This window comes from Stegodyphus dumicola, chromosome 3 (genome assembly GCF_044657685.1).
Source record: "Stegodyphus dumicola isolate Sdum_Otavi_A_Nest chromosome 3, ASM4465768v1".
Taxonomy (NCBI): domain Eukaryota; kingdom Metazoa; phylum Arthropoda; class Arachnida; order Araneae; family Eresidae; genus Stegodyphus; species Stegodyphus dumicola.
The window spans coordinates 212,071,148-212,087,562 of record NC_140770.1 but is presented as its reverse complement, the minus strand read 5'-3'; the positions used below and the strand labels follow the sequence as shown (position 1 = coordinate 212,087,562).

Here is a 16,415-nt window from a genome sequence, read left to right as displayed (position 1 = left end):
AAGATCCTTTATTTATGAACTGTAATGTTAGAGATTTTATAATTTTACCATTACATTTTGTGAAAGATAAAGAAATTTTATGCAGATTCTTTCATTAAATGTGTTTCTCAGTAGAATAGATGATTCATTTAGAAATTCATTTAATTCTGTAATTTAATTAATTCGTAACTGCTAACTGTACATTGAAATTTTTCATAAAAGAATTTTGATTTAAACCCATAATCATATTTTTATTCTGAAAAAAATAAAAGAAGAGCAACATATTGCTTCAGGAAAAATGCACAGTGTCAAATGTATTTGTGGCTTTCACGATTAGTACAAATAAATACCATTACAAGAAAAACAATGAGGTCAAAAATTAAGTTTCTTTCACGTGTTTTTCAGTGAGTTGGATAAAGAAATAAAACCAGCAGAAGAAAGCCCTTGTAAATTTATTTTCCGGTCAGTTTCTGAACTTGTTATTTGTAATTCGAAAGTTCACATCAACTGAATATTTAATCACTTGTAACACGCACTGGAGCTGTTTAGTTAATACGTACTGTAACCATTCAGGCTATTTCACAATTGATCTAACAAAGACAATTTTATAATAATTGATTATCATTAATATAGTTTGTCTTTTATCGTTGTGAAATGAAAATTTCACTTTTTGTCACTTTGACTATTATATTATTTATTACCATTACTTAAGCATCATGAAACTGGATGTTGTCAAATTATTGACAACGTCCAGTTACATGTTCTTTGGTTAATGCGTCAAAAATATTTAATATTCAGTAGTCATTTAAAGATATCGAAGAATTCAGTAGTCATTTAAAGATATCGAAGAATTCAGTAGTCATTTAAAGATATTGTGTTTTAGAATCAATGAATTGAAATAACACATTTCAGTGGAATGTATTACTCAGAGCACAGTCATTTAGACACCTTTCGGGATACTATGCACTGAATTAGCTGGTTAGATAAAATCTTAAATGTAAGATTATAATTTTGGTTAGGTAAAACGAAACATATTAAGTTTCAGTGCTTTAAAAATGTAATTCTGGATGTGAAATCGTCAGATTAAAGGTCTAAGTCGTTTCTTTAGAGTCGCTTAGTCGTTCACTTATTTTTCTAAGTTCTCTGCTACAGATATATTAAATATTCTACCTTCGATATGCGAAAAGTATTCTCCCCCTACATTGCGAATGAAGTTTCACCTCTAATTAGAACATAAAGAAACGAATAATTCGATTCTTTCAATCGATTATTTGATGATGAGAAGCAGACCTTTCGTCCAATAATAAAAGAGCAATTCAAAATTTACTTCTTTCCAGCTTCTCTAATCTGCTAAGGGAGGATGGGAGAGGAATTTGCAAAGATACAAGCACGATAATGACAGCGGAATTCAGTATTCGAAGTTTATCATATGTTATATCAGATATAACTTTTGTTAAATTTATTATTGGTTGAAAGATTTTCGAAATTCACAGTTATAGCTTAATTATTAAATATATTATTAATTTTCTCCTACCCATTGATAAATGTCAAATATTGTTAAGAAGTAACATATTTTAACCACTATCTTATTTAAAAATATTTATTATAATAATTCAAAAGGTATTGTGCCACATGAATGGCAACGTTTCATCTAAGACATCGTGATATATCTGATCGGAGAAAGCGCATAAATTATCTGCAAATTTGTTTGAGGAAGAATGACTGCTCTTTTCTAAAGATCGGCTTGACAAAATAATGATTTAGCTTTTCTAAATGCAATGGTTTCTTTACTATGTCAATAACACTGAAAACAGGTATTTTAAAAGTTATACGTAGAACCTAACTGTTTATTTTGCAGTTCATAAAGCACATATATATATATGAACAGAGGAATGAAACGAGAGAGATCTTCATTGTTAATCTTATGAGGATAGCAAACAATGCCACACAGCTCTGCAACTCGAACGTTTCGCGTCGGTTACGTACATGTAAGTGGAAACTTTTGGCTACTAATTTTAATGTTAATTGCTGAGTAAACTTCTCTTATTTTAATTAAATAAATAAAATAGTTCAATTTCCTTTTGGCACTTCATAATATATTTCTTATGTGTTTTAGATAGATGGCTGCCTCTCAATTCTTTATAGAACAAAATCATTGATCTTAGACAAAAATGCAACTCAGTCGGATCAGTAGAATTGGTTCTTATAATAATTTTAATTCAGGTAGCTGGCTTTCAAAACAGAAATACAATATTTAGACAATCCATGGCTTCGGCATTTTACCGAAAACCTTTATAATATAATTTGTTGCCTATTAGGCCTAATAATTACCTTTTATTATATAATTAGGAACATCAGTAAACATTTTTAGCCATGATGTTTAAAAAGTACTTTTCGTAGGTTACAAGTTTATGTTATAATATTGTGTTTAATGTATATCAGCAAATATATATGTAAAGGCTATTACTGACTGCTTCTTACTGCAAAATTTATCACAAATGCTTAAAATTTCAAACATAATATTTTAAGCATATGTTCTGATAGCTAACTTTTGTAATAGCTTCCTCCATTTGTGAGCGTCAATGTAACAAACGGGATTCCTGTTCTCAGTGGTTTCATGCCGGACATACTTTTTGCTATAGCTAAATGGATGAATTTCAAGTGAGTGACAAAATTTACAATTTTCAAATTTATTTAATTTAATTGGTAGGCTTGTTACGTAGTCATATGTAACTAATGCTGCATATTATACTTTTTTCTTTGTGCTTGATAAATATCCCTAATTGTCGAATAAATGAATGACTAATTTAAACATTTTGGTTTTTTGGTGTTTATAAGTTAGAAGATTTTGTTTTTGTTTTATTTTTTAGACCACCTCAAATATTTTAAAGCGTATTAAAAGCAAAAAGTATGAATATTTCGAAAATAAATCTGTTAACTATTTAAGAAATTTCTTAAATATTCATTCATGACATAAAATATTGTACCGACGCATGCTGTGACATCATTAGCTTTCTTTTCTAATAATTTATAGCACTCGTATTTCCGATGTATTTATCTTAGGAATATAGTTTGTAGAGACATTAGGTTATTTCGAAGCAGGAGACATAAAAAATGATCAATGCCATCGCCAGGATTCGAACCACGGACCTCTGGAATTCCGGGCTGAGTGTGCTGACCACTACACCACAAAGGCATGCTAAGAAGGCGGGAGAAATATCTTATATACTTCCCCTTTTAAAGCGGAAGTATATAAGTGTCTCTACAGTGGACCCAGTCGCCAAATCCTGGTAGTGGAGAAGCATCATCCACCAACCTTTTTAGTTTGGGCTCCAATGTAGAGACATTAGGTTATTTCGAACAGGAGACATGAAAAATGAGCACTGCTCTCGCCGGGGCACAAGAATTATTGAAAACTTTAAAGTAATTCTCTTTCTTGACATCAGATGCAGAAGATGCAAAAGATGTATATCGACGCGTTGCACAGAGACAATCATCGCAAAGAGACATTCACAACCTTCAGTGTTTAATCGTAGAGAAAAGAATCACCAAGTAGATTTTATCTTGTAGGATACGAAAAACGTTTTCGTGAAAATATGGCAAAGTGTGATAAATTTTGGGAATAGCAATAAATAAGCATCTGTAATATTACGGCACGCATTTGGTGATAAAACATTTAGTCATGATTTGGTATTTAAGCGACCGCGAATTTTTTTAAAATGCGATTACGAATGATCGGCAAAACACATATGCGAAAAAAAGACTACACTCGTTCAAGAAACATAGGTTTTTTACTCCAGGACAATGAGCGATCTCATGTTGCTACTGCAGATTTGGCAGCAATACCTGCAGTAGATGAGACATCACTATAATGTTCTCCATGCATATCATATATCATATCCGAATAGAGTTCGACTAGTTTCTAGAGAATTTAAATGATAATACTATACAGGTGTGGAAAGAGGTTCTTTTTAGATGAAAAAGTAAAAAACGGAGTGCTAACGAGGACGTTACAAAGCAGTTTACTTCATATTTTTGAATCATTTATAAAGCACTGTGAGAATGGTTATGATATGTGAAGGGCTTTAATTTTGAAAATAAAAAAGATTAAAGTCATTATTCTGATTCCTGATAAGAAAAAGCAGGCTTACAACTTTTCAATCAGCCTACTTATATGCATACGCAAATAAGTTGCGTTAGTTGCTTTTCTGACGAAGTCAGACAAGGTCCTAAAGACCGTTGACTCTAAGAAAGTCGAGCACAAGGACTGGGGAATTGGCGTAAATATTCTCCCTAGAGAGACCCAAGCAGCCTAATATGTGCTAGCCAAACGCCTGATATTCACGGCACTTGGTGCATGTGGTAAAGATTTTCATGCCCTCCTTGAAAGAGATGATCATAATATGATCGCTGGTAATACTTGAGAACGCAGTTCGGAAACTCCTGTCACACTCAAGGGTTAGAGTCCAACCAGGCTTGCTGTTCAGGTACCAGAGATGGGTTGGAGGACACCAACCATGATTTGTGACCCAACCACCATGATTTGTGATGTTTTCAAAGAATATAATTCTAGATGGATAAGGGCGGAGGAGGAGGGAGTTAAAAGACCACAGCCTTTATTTGCTAGTGTGTCTGCCATAAAGATCCACATGGAATGAGATCCAGTGAAAATTTATATCATGATGCTGAGAAATTAGTGTCAACGCATATGGATGAGGGAATATGCAGCTTCTGTTAGTCCGGAGACCACGAACACTAAAAGGTAGAAGACTATTATTTAACATTTTAATGCATTATTATAACACATAATTTCAGAATATTATAATGTGCAGAAACATGAAAAAGTGTTTTATAAATCAGTTTAAATATTTTATCATCTTTGGCAAATATAAGAACAAAGTTCTTCAAACACTTGAAATTTTTTTCTGGATTAAAAGGTATCTAATTAATTTTCTTCGTAATTCTACATAAATGTTACTCAAAGCAGTATGTGAGAACCACTGTAAGAAATTATCATGAAATACCTTTGAAAGCTGTTACTATATTATAGTACGAGCAAAGTGTTATAATTTAATTTGTGAAAATTAAGTGAACAAAAATAAGTGAATTATCATAACAAAAATATTTAATCGCTTTTCAGTATGGAACTTTACAGAGAACCATCAGATAAATATGGAAACTTCATGAACGGCACGTGGGATGGCATAATAGGAATGGTGCACAGAAATGTAAGTATGGTATACCAAACAGAATGATAACAGCTCATTAAATTCGAAATTATTGTGTATATTTATGCCATATGTATCATATGCCATTGTCTTTATCAGGAAGTAGACTTTCTTATGAACCCTGTCGTACCAAGAGAGCCAGTTTTAGAATTCTCTTACTTTACAAATCCAATTACAATTGAGGCTTTCAGTGTGCTTTCTGGAAAAGAAAAAAAGGAAGCTGGATTATTTCTTTATTTCAGCGTGTTAGATAAATGGGTAAGTATGCTATAACTAATATAATTTTAGTCGTTTTTTGAGCTTAATGCTAACTTAAGCCCCAGAAACGTTCAAGATTTACCGTCAAAATGTAGCATTTAATGAAAATAAATGGTCAGCATGGTCTTCGGCTAAAATGTGGAAATAAAACTTTAAGAATAATTATGGATTCTCAGATGGAAAGCATTCACAAAAATGTATTTATAAAGCATACTAAAAAGCATTCTAATATGATATGAAAAGTTCTGTAAAATATTTTGAACTTTATTTATTGAAATGAAAAATAAACATATATTTGATTAATACAAATTTTAACCTGCTCTTTCCCTTTGAAGCTGAGATTTCAGGCACAGATACATAGTAACGAGTAGTTTACATTCAACAATATATATCTCTAATGTCAGCCAACTGTAAATCTTAAATTAAAAGAACTTAGAAAAACTAGCATCTTAAAATTTTAAGCAAATTATGTGGCACTTTCACTACAGCTGGTATATTTAATGGCAAATTTAAGAATACAAAATTTCACAAGAAACGTAGCGAGCTGCTGTTGATTTGCGCCTTGTATATTTAATTTATTTTAGAAAGGTAACAAGAATGTGAAATGAAATATGATGACTAGTATTAGATAAAAAATTCATAACCAAGACTGAATTTCTAAAATTAAAAGTTCCAGTGACTAAGGCTGTAAGGAAAGTTAAGCAAAATTAAATAAATAAAATTATAAATAATGATTAGTAAAGGCCCAGCTGAATTTACGTCCCGTTCTTGAGCGCAGATCAACAGTATTTGAGTAAAATATTTGCCAAAACTGATGTGTAAAAAGAACGTCATTTTATTCTTAAATGTTAATAAATATATTTGTATATATAATATTACTCTAAGTATTCAGAGTAACTGAGAATAATGTCCATCTGGAAAATCGGGTAATATTGGTCAGTTCATAAATTCGAGCGCATTTTTTGGTAAATTTTAAAATAATATAAAAAAACACAATTTAACATTTTAATCAATTATATATTTTCCTCCATTATCTACAATGTCTTGCCATCTTACAGGCAGCTGGTTTATGCCATTGCTGTAGATAGACTCTGGGTTTGATGCAAAAAAAAATTGAAAGTTCATTGTCTACATCCTGTTTAGAATTTAATTTTTTTCCCAGTAAAAAAAAATTTGCAAGACACGAAATAAGTGAAAATCACTTCGGGCAATATCTGGGGAGTAAGCAGGACGTGGCAAAAGCTCCCAGTTAAATTCACTAACTTTTTGCAGCTTTGTTCGAGCCGTATGCGGTCTATTGTTAGCATGATGAAACAAACTTTCTTGATATTCACCAATCGTGGGCGGTTTTTGATCAGTTCTGAGTTTAGACGGCAAAGTTGTTCACTATAAATTTCTGAATTAATCGTTTTATTTGGTTCTAACAGTTCAAAACTTCCTGAACGGGGTTGATCATCAATACTGCTGTTTCCAACAAAATTTTTAAACCATTTCTGGGCAGTCGTTACACTAATAGTGTGTTCACCATGTACACTATTAATTTTTATCACTGAAAACGTGGCAGATTCACCACACGAAAATAAAAAATGTAGCGCAGCATGTTTGTATTGATTATCTATATTAATTTTCCATGGGTAGTAAAATGCTTTCGATATTTTGGTGATGAACTGAATAATATGTTAGTCAAACGATGGCAAGTTTCAACAGGCTCAAAATTGTATTGTTTTATTAATGCGTCATCGTGAATTCCACTGATACTTTTAATGCGCACGAACTTATGGAATGGACTGACCCTATAGTTAATTAGTTACAGTTTTTTTTTTTGACAGAATAAGTACAAGTGTCGGACTTCTTGTTTCCTTCTGCAAATGTATCTACATAAGTAAAAGGCGCAATGTTGACGGTCTAAAATTTTGATAGTCAACTTTCAGTGAAAAAGCACGAATTAGTGTCCTTACAACATATTTACAATATTTTTATGTTGATGTCTGTGTATGTGACTGACGTTTCAGGTGACTAAATTACATTACTATAAATTAGTCTGAGCGTTTTTTTTTTCCGGAATGGAACACATTACTCTATTTTACTTTGACTCCTATAGAAAATTTTTTTTCGCCTAACGAGTATTTCGCATCACAAGTGTGATTTCGAAGCCAGTTACGCTCGTTAGGCAAGGTTTCACTGTATTTCACTCCTGGTGTTTTACTAAAGTCGGAATGTTTTCATCAATTTTTAATCTACTTTCTCAGTAGCTATAGAGTTTAAATTTTGTACAAACGCTGTTTGTCGAGTATGGCGAAGTGAGATTCAAAGGGCAGCGGAACGTACGTAAAAAATTCGATTTAGAATTTTTTTTATGTTTTCATATTTTATTTAGTATAATATAAAAAATAACATTAGACCCGTATTGTTTGGATGTTTTTACCAACAGAATTCTTGAAGCAATCAAGGTTTTTCCTTTCTTTTCATTAAAAGAACTTTGCTGCCGTATTTCATCTAAAGTACTTAAATTGTTTTGTTAGTTAAAAGAAATATTCTTATAGTTGTTAAAATTAGTACTATAGTTATTAAGGATTTCTGCACAAATACGTGACTTGAACTTAATGAAGTGCATGAAAATTAAACTGAACTTAATTTTTCTTTGTTTGCAGGTGTGGAACGGAATTTTGATCGCTTTTGTCGTCGTAGCTCTAACTTCTGCCATACTATACAAGAAAATAGTTCAGCCAGCTGATATTAACTGGATAAGAATTTTCAGTCAATATATTTGGCTTTTATTTTCATACATGTTACGACAAAGTATGTGCAGTTATAATTAACTTTCTAAAATTCTTTAGACTTTAAACATTATTACAAAAGAAATTAATTCAGTTATAGTACATATTTCAGTAATTTTTGGAACAGTTTTATTCATTATTGCAAATATTAACAGATATAATGAGTTTCACACAAAAATGAAAGTGACAGATATCTTTTTTTTGTAAAGTTAGAAGATTTCTGTGACAAGACTTTTTATTTCATTGATTTATAGGAAATTTAGTTATACTGGTATGTTCTCATTACAATCCTGCTTGGACAAAACATGGAGAAAAATGCATCTTTTCAAGGTTTAAAGCAAAGAGAGGCTTGGTTATTAAGGCTACAGTTATATTAGATATATTGGTTAATGTTCTTGCTAACTCTGCCACTTTCTTCCTGTGTGCAACATTTTACGGAAGGCTAAATGACGTTATTATCTATCAAAGCGAGTCTTTACGTAAAACTAGGCCTTGTTTGATGTACAAGATCTTGCCTTTTTGTTGTTAAAGGTTTTCATTATTGCAGTTATAATATTGAAACATTTAAAAATAATTTATTCTACTATTTTATCAACCATAAAACAGAGAATTATTATTCTTTTTATAAATACAGTAACTGTACTGTAAGGTAAATATTTTATACTAATTTGTAGCGCCTGTTTTGGGTTTCAGATAACTTAGCTATATCAATACAGTGTCAATAAGGTGTACTGTGAAGTGAATTATCCCTAATAGAGTAATTAACCATCAGACACACAGACACAGAATTAAAACACTTCATGTTTAATCCTTCTCACCACTTGCGAGTACATAAATTAAAATATACAAGCACCAATTTCCCGGCCAACCTGGATCTGGTTTTAAAATTCAAACCTTCCTTTCCCAAAGAATTTAAATTCAATAATTTTAATATAATCTACGCAGAGACTACAAGATTACCTAGATCGTGACAGAATTTCGAACACAGGGATTTACCAGACAGGATCTAACTTCAGTCTAAAGTATTCCCAGCGAAACCAGCTTTAGCGTCATCAACTGTTTGTTTTCTTCGATCGGCAGGGCAGCGGAACATAGGTTAAACTCTCACACTCTTATTCGTATATCTCCAAAACTGCTTGCCGTTGATGTCTACATAAAATCTGGAATAAACAAACCCTGTCGTGAAAAGAGGCAGAAAGATAAGATTTAAATTAAATAACATTTCGTTCGTTCATGAATCTTTCCAGAAGAAGAGCTTTGAGTAAAAGTTCTTAGACTTTACCTATCATTATAACACTTGTAGTCTCTTCACATTAAATTTTAGTCGTTATCTTTATTTATTTATTTAATTAATTATAATTAAAGTCTTGCATAATTATTCCTTTCCAGCTAAACCCACCATCGGATGACTAGTAAAGTCGTTGAACATTGGTAGTTCGGTCCGGTGTTCAAATCCTGGCGAGTAGGCTGGCTGCATAGGCGTTTTCGTGGGATTTTCCTTGTGTAAATGTGTACATGAGACAGTTTTTCTGAGAAAGTCCTCCACCAAGGCATCCCTCTCCTTAGGCAAATAGCCCTCAAGTGCTTTGCCAGAATCAAACGAACCACCTTTCCAGTTGTACCTGGAAGGAAAAATACATTTTATAATGCGTGAGCACATTAATATATTTCATTTCACTGCAACACATTTATTTTGCTACAATAAATTCATTTTACCACAAGCATTTTATATAGTTAGAATACTTCCTAATCTTTATCTATGGCTCTTCTGTTTGTTCTTAAAATGACATAGTGTATGTGTTGTCTTTTCCGCTTACAGCTATCTCTACGCAATTCCGCATATTATATTAATACTACTCTCATCTTTTGAACAACAAGCTAGCATTACAAATATTTAAGTATATTGGTATATTGTAGATTTAGCTTATTTCTCTTATTATTTATTTAACTTACTCTTTACCGAAAGTCGAAATAAGACCGCTGCTTTTATCTTTACATGTTCTGTACAATTTCAAACAATTACTTGCGGTCTGACTTTTGATTATGCATCACAGTTTAAAACCTCTGAAATTTAAATATTTTTTCAAATTTAAAATTTTACCATACAGTTTGAAATATTAAATTAAAACTAGTTTAGAAACAAATCTGAATCATATGAGAATTATAGGCTATCTTTTGCACTCAAGTTATCACGTTTAATTTTAGCTAATTGCACTAGTTTGAAGTTTTCTACAACAAAAATATTTTACTTCGCTTTCATGCTGTTCCACTTCCTTAATCGTCGCTAACAGCGACCCCGGAGAACCATAGTTTGCAGATTTCTGCTCTGCTGCATTCGCTTTGTAGTTGATATCCACAGTAGCTCTGAGACTATACTTCTTGAAAATAGCTGGCTTGAATTTCCTTTCGAGGTCCGATTTTAGCAGTTATGTCTTGACCACATAAATTCTCCGCTAGCCGCTAGCCGACGTGAAAACGAGCGCCGTTTAAAGTATCGAGTCAGCTTAAATAGCACAATTTGTGTATTCTACGACTATGATACCTTTGTGTATTCTACGACTATGATACCAGCCTGAAATTTCATTTTGTTTTTTTAAATACCTGCAAGAGGCGAAGTTTATTTCTACGTGCAATTTGTGATTTCTGCTGAATTCAAGATGAAATAAAAGGGTTATTTGAAACTTTGTTAAGACTTTGTGCTGTAATAGCACAATTTTTAGCTTGCCCCCTTCCTCAAGACTCCAAGTTTCTACAACACCAGGATGGCAATGGAACCGTTTGGGTATATTTTCGATACTACGTGTCCATGAAAACATCCAGTAGTTTTAAGTGCAGAAGGTCTGTCTTGAAATTCTTTGAAAGTTTGGAGAGGCATTTCTTATTGTACCTGGTTGGCGGAATCCATAACACAACACTAACAGCTGGCCTGAAGTGTTGAACTAGTGTTGAACTAGTACAAAAGCACTAGAAAGTCTTTGCTAGGTAAACGAACCGTGAAGTGAGAATTAGAAATTCGAAGCATTCCTATTCCCAAAAGCATTTCCTATGGTTAAAGATAGAGCGATATCAAAATTAGAGCTATATGGTAAATATCAGACAAACGCTGATGAGTTAACTGATTTCAATATGCGAAAACTCAAAGTTGTGAAACTATTATGGAAGAAAACTTGATGGGGGAAGTCTTTGAAATTAAATTAATTAATTTAATTAAAAGTATCCGAAGTTGTACAGGAAATAACCACCAGCGCTGGGATAGCTGAGTTAATGAGCTCGTCCATGTACTAAAATCCACTAAACACGATAACATGGTAAAGCACCCGCTGAATTATTTCTTGGAAGGAGGTTGAGTACTCTTCTCAATAAACTGTTTTTTGTTGAAAAAAGAGGTTGGAAAAACATAAGAAGACAGATATTTAGGAATTGGTGGAAAGGCTACGTGAAAGTCAGATATGGACAGTAAGAAAATTCGTCAGGAGGATTATAATGCAAGGGTTAAGGATCTGAAAAATAAGCACTCACTGTATTGTGCACCAGAAGGAAAATGGAAAAATTCTGTAATAAATTCGAAGGCCCATTTTTTATTGACAGAGTTTCTCAAAAGGTGTTCCAGTTAAAAGGAAGAACTGGTAAAAATATACAAGCAAACTTAGGCCAAGTTAAGAAGTATTACGAGCTGGGTGACATGCCACTCGTAAGTACTATGTTAGAGGCAAATTCTGGCATGAACAGTGCAGCCTCATCGGAAAGGACGGTTGAATCAGTAGCGGTACCCACGGCACAGAAAGACCCGCAGAGCAAAAGGAAAGAATCCGGAAATGACAAAATAAGATATGAGGCCCAGGTTGGAAGAATCCGGGAAAAGAAAAGCTACACAGAACGGGGAGGGGGCGCAAGAAAGAAAAACAAAAAAGAGCAATGGAAGTGCCAAAGTTTCAAGGAAAAGACAATTATCTGGGAGATGTCACTACAATTCGAATAAGAAGGTATATTGAAGAACGGCGAAAAGAAAAAAAATTCTTACGAGCAGTATTAGCAGGAAGCAATAGCAGTAAAGGGGAAACGAATGGTTATTTACGTCGAAACTTATGCTAGAAACAGCCGATGTAGCTAGAGGATGAGCCATTGAGACGAAAACTAAGAACAGCCAGCTACTGGAAAGTACAGAAGAATGGCAGCCAAGATAGGGGAGACTAGGAATTCCAAAAGAATGCTTCAACATAAAGGTCAGCATCTCCATAATACGCGGATGGTCAAAGGCAATCAACTAAGATTAAGGACCAAACTGAAAAATGGAAGACTCCTGGAGATAAACAGGATGATAATAAGAATGAAAACCCCCATAAGATAATAAGAATAAATAAAATCTATCCAATATGAAGTGTGTTTTCGGAAAAAAAGGATGACGAGTTCGGCAACAAGAGATATGTGAAAATTTACTTTATTTGTTGAAGTGGAATGTTTGTTTGTGAAAGATGCTTATGTTAGTTTAGTCGAAAAGATTGTAAATAGAAAAAAATTAGATCTGTTTCAAGTCAAAATAACAGCAACTAGTGTACGCATTTGTTCATTTTCTTTGTAAATGTTGAAACTAAGTAAATGTAATTCTTGTAAGTTAAGTATCTTGAAATGAAAGCTTAGTGTAATGAATGAAATTTAGAATTTTGAATTCAGGAATATGATGTATTAAAAACTAATGTTTTATAAATGAAATTATTTAAAAGTTGGACTTTAGGTAATTTTTAAAGTTAAATGAAATTTAATTCTAGAACATAAGGTACAAATTTTAAAATAGGATGTGGATGAAGTCTGGTGTGTCTAAATATAGAACATTCGGTTCGATGTATCTAAATATAGGACACGTAGAAATTCGGTTAGGAGCTAGAAGTTGCGAAAATATTTTAATATTATACACTTGCTCATTCAACACAAAGCGCCAGAGTAGGTAGGCGGAGTGAAGATGTTAAGGGGGGAAGTGAATTGTAAAAGTTTATTCTTGTATGTACTTATTTGTATCTCAAAGTATTCCCTAATAAACTATTATTTCTTCCGGAAATCTGGAAGATGGTGTGAGCCAAAGAAAGTCTTAAAGAAAAATATTTTTCAACGGATGTTGACATTCAAAGTTAGTTTTAGAAACAATGTTAACTTAAATGAAATTTTTTGTGAAAAGGTGGCTCAAATAGTCACGATTTAGAATTAAAACTTTCATCGAAAGGTATTAAGACTTTTGTTTTCAAGTAGCTTAAATTCTGGTAAGGACGAATATAAGGTTATTTTATGTTAGTTAATCTTTTATTGTGATTTAAACATTTGCTATAACTTCTCCCTGTAACTCTCCCCATCCTCACCAGGATGCAAATTAGATTGAAAAGTATTTATGTCGAGAATTTTGAATATTTTTCTACTTGGAAGCGATGCTTGTAGTTTACATTCTACCGCTCAACTCTGCCAGTAAATATTCCGGTTTTAGCCACTCTGCTAGCCGTCGGAAATACCCGAGCCATTTAAAGAACTGCGCCATTTTAAATGGGCCAGTTTGTGTAGTCTCCGACTACGATAACTTTATTCCAAAATTTCATCTTGTTATTTTAAATATGCACAAGTGACGGAGTTTATTTGCAAACACACGTTTTACCTTCTTATGTTATGTAGAGAAATTATCTGATAGCGTTGTAAAAACTATGTGAATGATTTTATGATTTATGGAAATTTAAATTTTATTTTGATTCTGAATTATTTAATTTAAGGCTTTAATTTTGGGGAGAAACAGATGCTTCTGGAAATATTATTTAGTCTAAAAGAGTATTATTTATTTTCCTCTATTTGTAAATCTTGTACAAACTTTTATTCATTGTGAAAGAAGCAGGGAAAGGGAGGCAATTTTCGCCAAGTCATGATTTCGCGCGCTTTAGAATGTTCGAGAAAGAATTTTCATTGTTAGTTGACCTTAAGAGAGGAAAGTACGTGACGGAAAGGTCAAAGGTTGCTACTTGTCTTTGAATGTAAGTCATTCAGGTTTTTGGCGATTGAGGGTCCGGTTGTTGGCTAAGTGAAGAAGGGCGCGCATGCGCGATCACCCTTTTTTCCGCATTCTGGAGTTGAAAACGAAGATTTTGCCATAATTAAGGGGGCGATAAGTGAAGCCATAGTGGGAGCCCGCGTTGGTGAAGGAGACGAAGGAAAATTCGAGTTGGACTCACTTTTTTGGCTGACTCTCTGACTGACTCGCTGACTTTCGGGCTTGACGGACTTGGTGACGGAGACTGAGAAAAAACTTGTGTGTGTTGCGAAGGAGAAAGGAAAGGATTTAGTCGGCATCGAGCGGTGCTTCCGGCGGGGAGCGGCAATTATGCTCCCCGGCCGCGGGTTTTCTCAAAAATGCGAAGAAAAAAAAAACTGTTGAGCGAATAACAAAAAAATTAATAGAGACTTGGGTCTCTATCTGTATCGGCAAAAGTCAGGACGATGTCCTCTGAACTCCGACTTGAAAACAGAAGGAATTATGTCACCTTAGTCAGCTGGAAGCCTGCGTTAGCCGTTCTCTAAAATGCCTAGCTTAATTGTCTACGTTTTCCTTGGTGGAGCTGAGAGTCTAGGCAGACAGCCGTGCGGTGTAAGCTGTTCTCTTGCTTCCAGTGGGAATAATTTTCTTCTATGGAAACCAGTAGCAGGTGTAAGATTTGACGGTATAGCTGATGTAATTTATTGTCGTGCCGTTCGAGTCTCTGTCTTGCGGATTTGCCAAGTGACGTAAGGATAGAGCTAAGATATGAGCTCTCCTCCGGTCAACTTCAAGATGTCCAAGAGCAGATAAGTCAATTTTTTTTTTTTTGTGTTTGAATTCTCACGGTAACCAATTTAACATTGGTGCCGTGACCTCTGCTTAGTGGGGGATCGGATCGAGAATTGAATTTGGATTTTGAATTTACCTATTTTGTGTAATTTACTTTTTCAGAAGGTGTTAAATTTTATGTGCTAGGATTAATTAGAGTTTTTGATTTGTGTTTGCTTATTTGTTAATACGAGAGTGATAAAGTTTGAAAATGTGTGTGAATTTCAAAAATTTTGGACTTTAACGTTAGGCAAACAGAACTGAACTTTAAAATTAGGAAAAAAATATATTTTAATGTAGCAGAATAGGTACTGTACATTTTTACTGTTGAAAATCCTTGAGTGTTTTCTGGATGTATACTTTTGATTTCTGATTTCTGATACAAGATGGAAAATGAATTATTTCACGATAATCCTATGCTATTTGTGTATCCTTGTATAAAGTTTCGAGTGCTTGTCGGTAAAAACTGGACTCATTTTTTGAGCACTATTAAGAGAGCGAGACTTAAGGACTCTAATTATTTTACTGAATGAGACAAGCCATAGCTATGCGTAGCTAGAATTTTTTGTGTTTTTGCTACTTATTTAACCTAGAATCTTGTGGAATGTGTAATTGTGAGGGGTAACGTTAGAGAAATTTTGATTTTTTTGACTTAATTGAATAATATTTTGTGAAATGTATGTAATTTTTTTCATGATTCTCTAGCGTAGTATATTATTGCTTTTTGATTTACAATGTTTTGTTATGATTCCAGTATATTGTGTAATGTGTTAGAAAATTTAATTTAGTATTGAGCAATGAATTTTATAAGTTCTTAAGGCATAATGATACAAATGAATGAGTTAGAAAAATTGAAGATTGTTTTTCAATTGCAAAATTCTGTTTTAAAATTAACATGGGTTAGATTTGGATTTTTGCCTGAGATCAGCAATAGTAATGTTTGCATATTTAATTTTTTTTTTTTTTGGATTGTATTCTTCAGCTTGAGTGAAGTTCTAATTAGTTTAATGAGTCAGAGTAATTGAGATTAGTTATCTTCTGAGGTTTAAGTTTGTGAAGAGTTGTCATGTGAGAATTGTTTAAACAGTAGAAATTTAGTCTTGTGAATTGTAGAAAGTGAAGTTTAATGGGAATTTTGTGACAACGGGAATTTGTTTTGTGAAAATGTTTGAAATAAGTTTGAGAAGATTAGTTACATTTGCTCTGTACTCATGAGTGGGAATTTTCGGTTGATTACAAGTAGTTTGTCTTGAATTTACTAGTGGATCGTAATAGATTTGATTTGAGTTATTCAATTTTCTTTCTTGGTTGGACTTGTTGCTGAATTTGGGGTTAATTCTT

The 16,415-nt window shown here is 33.1% G+C and overlaps 1 long non-coding RNA gene across 1 annotated transcript in view; it reads right to left on the bottom strand.

Moving 5' to 3' along the window:
- Nucleotides 1–9,006: 9,006 nt before the first annotated feature.
- Nucleotides 9,007–16,415, bottom strand: part of LOC146998265 (uncharacterized) — a 283,096-nt gene continuing 275,687 nt past the window's right edge. Inside the window, exon 3 of the long non-coding RNA XR_015040404.1 lies at nucleotides 9,007–9,864. This is a non-coding gene — a long non-coding RNA (uncharacterized LOC146998265). The remainder of the gene's footprint in view (nucleotides 9,865–16,415) is intronic.